Below are 5,606 nucleotides of genomic sequence, written 5' to 3' on the forward strand. Positions count from 1 at the left end.
GCGGAACCGGGGATTGAACTCAGATCCTTGCGTTTGCCAATCAAGCGCTTATCCTACTGAGCCATCTCCCTAGCCCCTTTGCATTTATTTTTATTAGGGACATTGGCCTGTAGTTTTCTTTTTTTGGTTGGGTCCTTCTTTGGTTTTGGTACCCAGTTAATACTTGCATGCAGAAAAAGGAGACCCAATGAACCACAAAGCATCTCTCATGAGACTCAAGTATTCACTAGACAAATGTCTTTGTCCAAAGCTAAGATGATGCTGACATCTTGCATAGAGGCATAGTAGAAAGCCCTACTGAGGGCTTTTTGTCTCTATGGGGCCCACTAACTCCTTAGGAAGGGGGTTGAGCCACTTGGTGGCTCTAGCCTTTTGACACTCCCATGAAATCAGAGTGCAGTCTGTCCCACCAAGAGACCCCCAGTTGAGCTTCTTGATGGCTCTCCTCGATCAGAGTGGAGCCCTTTGAAAAATAATATCTCTGGTGTTTACCCTCATAGTAGAGGCTTTGGTACTTCAAGGCAGTAGAGACAGAAAGGTCTTTTTTACAGAAAAAAACCTTTGGGCTAGGGATAACTCAGTGGCTTCCTGTTTTTTGTTTTTTGTTTTTTTTTTTTAAATCTTTAAAAATCCTAAGAATGACTCACAGTCACCTGAGTTAAGCTTCACTGGCTGTTCTTTTGTTCCCTTAACGCTGTCTGACACATTTCTAAATAATCTGCACTTGGGCTGCTGCTTGCCACTTCCTGCCTGCCTGGCATGGACTGTCTCCCTGCCATGCCCCTCTGCCCTGCTGCCCAGTCTTGGAGCCAGCCAGCGATGGACTGGAACCTCCACAAAGGGTGAGCTGAAATATTGTCCACTTTTTTTCCTTTACCTGAGCTTCCATGAACATTTGTGTAAGATGTTTCACAAACTTTTTTGTGTAGAAACATGTTATCTCTCTGGGATAAGTGCCAAGAAGAGTGACTGCTGAGTCATATTGGTTTTTTGTTTCTTTTTTTTTAATTATTGATTTATCTGGTACAGGGTCTCACTACACAGCTCAGATTCATAGTGATCCTCCTGTCTCAGCCTCCCCAGAGCTGGGGAGGCATGCGCCACCACACCAGGTTTCAAGGCCTGCATGGTGCACTCAAGGTTCCGGGGCTGGCACAAACCATTCTGTGCAACAGTCTTGTGTAGAGTTGTACTGTGACAGGTAGAGCTGGACTAACATAATAGGAAATGCTTGAGTTAGAAAAAAACAACAACAGGGGCTGGTGAGATGGCTCAGTGGTCTAAAGCACCTACTTAGAACAAGCTTAGCAAAGCACAGGGACCACGGTTCAATCCCCCAGCACCACATGCCAGCCAGCCCTGCCCCCTGGTGGGCTGAGCTGGCCACACACAAATAAATAAATAAAATTTATAAAAAGAAAAGAAAAGAAAAAACAACAACAAGACGACAAAAATCAGATGACCTATGAGCTAAGGAAAAAGAAAAGGAAGATAAAGGGAAAAAAGAGGGAGAAACTGAAGAAAATTGTTAAAGAGACTAAAGAAGAAAGAAGAAAAAGAGGCTTAAAATAGAGGAAAGAAAAGAGAAATTATGTGAAGAAAAGGAAAAATATTTGAAATACCTAAAACAATGGTAAAAGAAACCCAGAGAAGATGTGGAATGTGCTGATTTCAACAAACTTCCAGAACCGACTCCAGTGAAATCTAAACCATTTCCTGAAATCTTTGATGATGCTCTGATGGTTTTGGAGTTCCTCAGTGCATTCAAATAATTTTTTGATCTTCAAGATGATTTTCCTGAGGGAGTAACCCTAGAAGTACTAGAAGAAGAATCCAAAGAGCAAATAAGTGGTGCTGACACCACAGAGGCTTTGGATGAAAATGCAGACCTCACAAAAACTGCACTATTGCAGTTGCGTCTTTGGCAGCTGCGTGGCCATAGCTATACTAGGGCTGTAGTTTCAAAATCTTGGGTGCTCTTTTCTTTCCTTTTTTTAATGTACGTAGTACAGGGTCCACAGAGTCTCACTACACAGATCGGACTCACAGTGACTGTCCTGTTTTCAGCCTCCCAAACCCTGGGATTACAGGTGCACACCACCACACCCAGTCTCATTCACTGTCTCAGCCAGCCCCGGGGGTGGGGCAGGCATAGCAGGCCAGGGAACAACCCCCTCACACCCCCACACCCCTGCCCCTGTGTCTTACTAAGCAGGTGCTTTAATCTGCTAAGCTATCTGGCCAGCCCCGCCCCCCCTTTTTCCCTTGGGTCTTGTTTTGCTTTGTTTTTGTGGTACCAGGGATTGAACTCGGGACCCTGAGCTTGCCAAGCAATCCTTGGGTCCTGATAGCTACACTCTTCCTGAAATTCTCAGACTGCACATCTCGGCTTCAGGCACTGATGTAGCATCAGCAAATACAAAATACAGATATCAAAAAAGAGGATTTAGGGGCCAGGAAAATGGCTCAGTAGAAAAAGCACTTACCTGGCAAGCGCAAGGGCATGAGTTTGATCTCTGGTTCCACAAAACAAAAAAAAAAAGAAAGAAAGAAAGAAAGAAAGAAAGAAAGAAAGAAAAGAAAAGAAAAGAAAAGAGGATTTGATGTTACAGATGATGGCTGTTTGATGATTGAGTTTTTTTTTTAATATTTATTTATTTTTATTTATTACATTTATTTATTGTGTATGTGGCCTGCTCAGCCCACGGGGGGGGGGGGGCTGGCTGGCATGTGGTGCTGGTGCTGGGGATCGAACCACGGTCCCTGTGCTTTGCCAAGCTTGTTTCAAGTAGGTGCTTTAGACCACTGAGCCATCTCTCCAGCCCCTGATGATTGAGTTTTGTTTGAGCAATTTCAGTCTACTGAAGAAACTGTCAAGCATTTCAGTGTGTGACCTGGCACCAGAAGGGAAAATGGAGATACTTCATGTTCCCTGTGGGAAGCTACTGGCCCTCATTCCTACTAGGGATTTCACTGAAAATTATGCTAATACATTATGGGAGGCAAAATAGGAGTTCCAGAAGTTAATAGCAGAGCATCAAAAAGAGACAGAAGGAGCAGCTTCTAGAATTCATAAAAGGAAGAAAAACTAAAAGAACAAGAGCAAAAAAGGAAAGAGAAACAAGCAAAACTAAAAGGAGGATGAACAACATAATTCAACTGCAGATGTACAAGTAGGTGAGGTAGAAAGGGAAGGTTTTGGTATTAGCACTAAGAACAAAGAAATAGGGCAAAAGGAACTTGATCAAGATACGTTCACCATCCAGGTGTGATGGCACACACCTACAATCTCAGCATTCAGGAGGCTGGGGCAGGAGGGTCACCATGAGTTCAAGGCCAGCCTTGGTTACATAAGCAAGTTCCAGACCAGGATGCACTGCATGGTGAGACCCTGTCTGAAAGAAGAAAGGAAAGAAAGAAAGAAAAGAAAAGAAAAGAAAAGAAAAGAAAAGAAAAGAAAAGAATATGGTCACTGAAGATGAAGATGATCTAAGGTCACATAAAAGAAGCAGAAGGGGCAAAATAGGACAAGATGGATTTAAAGAATTGACAAGGCAAGTGGAGATCAACTGTGTAATGCAAGAGTCTCTTACTGCTGATGAGTGGGGCCGGGGAGATGGCTCAGTAGGATAAGCACTTGATTGGCAAACGTAAGGATCTGAGTTCAATCCTCAGTTCCACAAAAAAAAACAAAACAAAACAAAACAAAACAAAACAAGTCTCTTACTGCTGATGAGGAAAAGCCTTCCAAACAGGAACATCAAGGAAAAGAGGGGGGCCAAGGAGATAGCTCAGTAGAATAAGCACTTCCCTGGCAAGCACAAGGGCCTGGGTTCAATCTCCAGTTCCGGGAAGAAAAAAAAAAAAAAAAAAAAAAGAGGAAAAGAGGAAGCACTCTCAGGAAAAGTCCAATGTGGTGCAGTATGTACCAATATCTTTCCCTTGGTCTGTGACCATGTGGAGAGATGCTACTGGATTTTCCCTTCTATTCTTGGATTGTTTATTGAAGAAAATGATTCTGGTCTCACTGAAGACATGCTGTTGCATATACCTTCATCATTTCAGAATAATGTACAGTCTCAAGTAGCTATTAAAGTTGGAGAGTCTTTGATATGACTCCACCTCCAACAAGGACCAAGGTCCGTGTGACAGTTCTGCCCAGCAGCCAAAGCCAGCGCCAAATCGGTGGTGCTTTTACAGGTCTCGTGAACAGCTAGACCAGCTTATCAAAGCTCTTAATTTTAGAGAAAGTACCTTAAAAGAAACCTTGTTGCAAGAGAAAAGCAGAAGAATATGTGCACAGACAGCCTATTTTTCTCAAGAAAAATTTCTTTCTTTCTTTCTTTCTTTCTTTCTTTCTTTCTTTCTTTCTTTCTTTCTTTCGTGGTACTGTGGATCAAATGGTACCTTGTGCTTGGTAGGCAGGTGCTTATGCCACTGAGCTATCTCCCCAGTCCAAGAAATTTCATTTTCCAAATAAACCTCAAATCAATAGCAAACCTGCATGTACCTGGGGAAGAAACTCCAGTGCATGTGACCCATCTCAGATGTCAGCAGAAAGGCAGCTACACCTGAGACTGAGAGATTCCCTCTTGGATATTGAAAACAGAATCTATCAAGGAACATTGGGAGAAATCAAGGTTGCAGACTGACACATGTGGAAGTCAATGAGCTGTTAAATGAGGAAAACTAGGAAAATGGAATAATTAAAACCGTGAATGAGCTGAGTGTGGTGGCGCATGCCAGTAATCCCACCACTCAGGAGGCTGAGGCAGGAGGATTGCCATGAGTTCAAGGCAAGCCTAAAGTACAAAGCTAGACTCTATCTCAAAACAACAAAATCCTGTGAATGAAGATACAGAAGAGGAAACTGACAAACAAACAAGGGTGACTGTGAAAGACAAACTTTTGGGGATAAAAACAGAAACACCAAATACTAGCTCAACTAATGCACATACACCACAGTCATGAGCATGTGCTTCACTACTTGGCAGTGGCACTCTGTAAGCCAGAACAGGGCAGTGATTGGCATCTCCTTGAAACTCCACCTGATGCCAGTGACAGTGGAGGTTCCTATGAAACAGTCTTAGACCACTGGAGAGAGTCTCTCCTTCCCTCTGCTAGCCTGCCCCAAGTCTACCTTCATTTAGCCACCAGGATCACAGTGTGGTTTGCTCTACATCTAACTGAATGCTCGTTGCAAGCTGTGTCATAAGAAGAGACATGCTGCAAATGAGGTGCTTTGCTACGGCTGAGATGGGCATCATCATAGCGACTGTGCTAGACGAAAGCCAAGTGAAGAGTCTAGATGTTTAAATGGTGCTTCAAGACTTTGTCTCCAGGATGCTAAATCTAAGAGAAGAGGCAGAAAAAGACAAGCTAGAGTCCTCTCTGGTTTCTGAAGTGAGGAAGAGCTGGTCAATGGTGAGAAGTTCCCGAACTGTCTGCTTCTGGGCAGCTTGTGGAGTTAGAACAGCATGAGCACAGCTGGTCTTTTTATTTGAAACTGAACTCTAAAATCCAGGTACCAGATTCCTATGACATCATTAAAAAGCCCATTGCCCTACATATAATTTGTGAAAAAGTGAGTGTGAATAAATTAGCAT

General features: G+C 43.2%; 1 pseudogene; it reads left to right on the plus strand.

The window, feature by feature from the left end:
* Positions 1-5,402, plus strand: part of LOC101589613 — a 21,608-nt pseudogene extending 16,206 nt beyond the window's left edge.
* Positions 5,403-5,606: the final 204 nt, after the last annotated feature.

Source organism: Octodon degus, unplaced genomic scaffold, assembly GCF_000260255.1.
Source record: "Octodon degus isolate 3935 unplaced genomic scaffold, OctDeg1.0 scaffold00158, whole genome shotgun sequence".
Lineage (NCBI taxonomy): Eukaryota > Metazoa > Chordata > Mammalia > Rodentia > Octodontidae > Octodon > Octodon degus.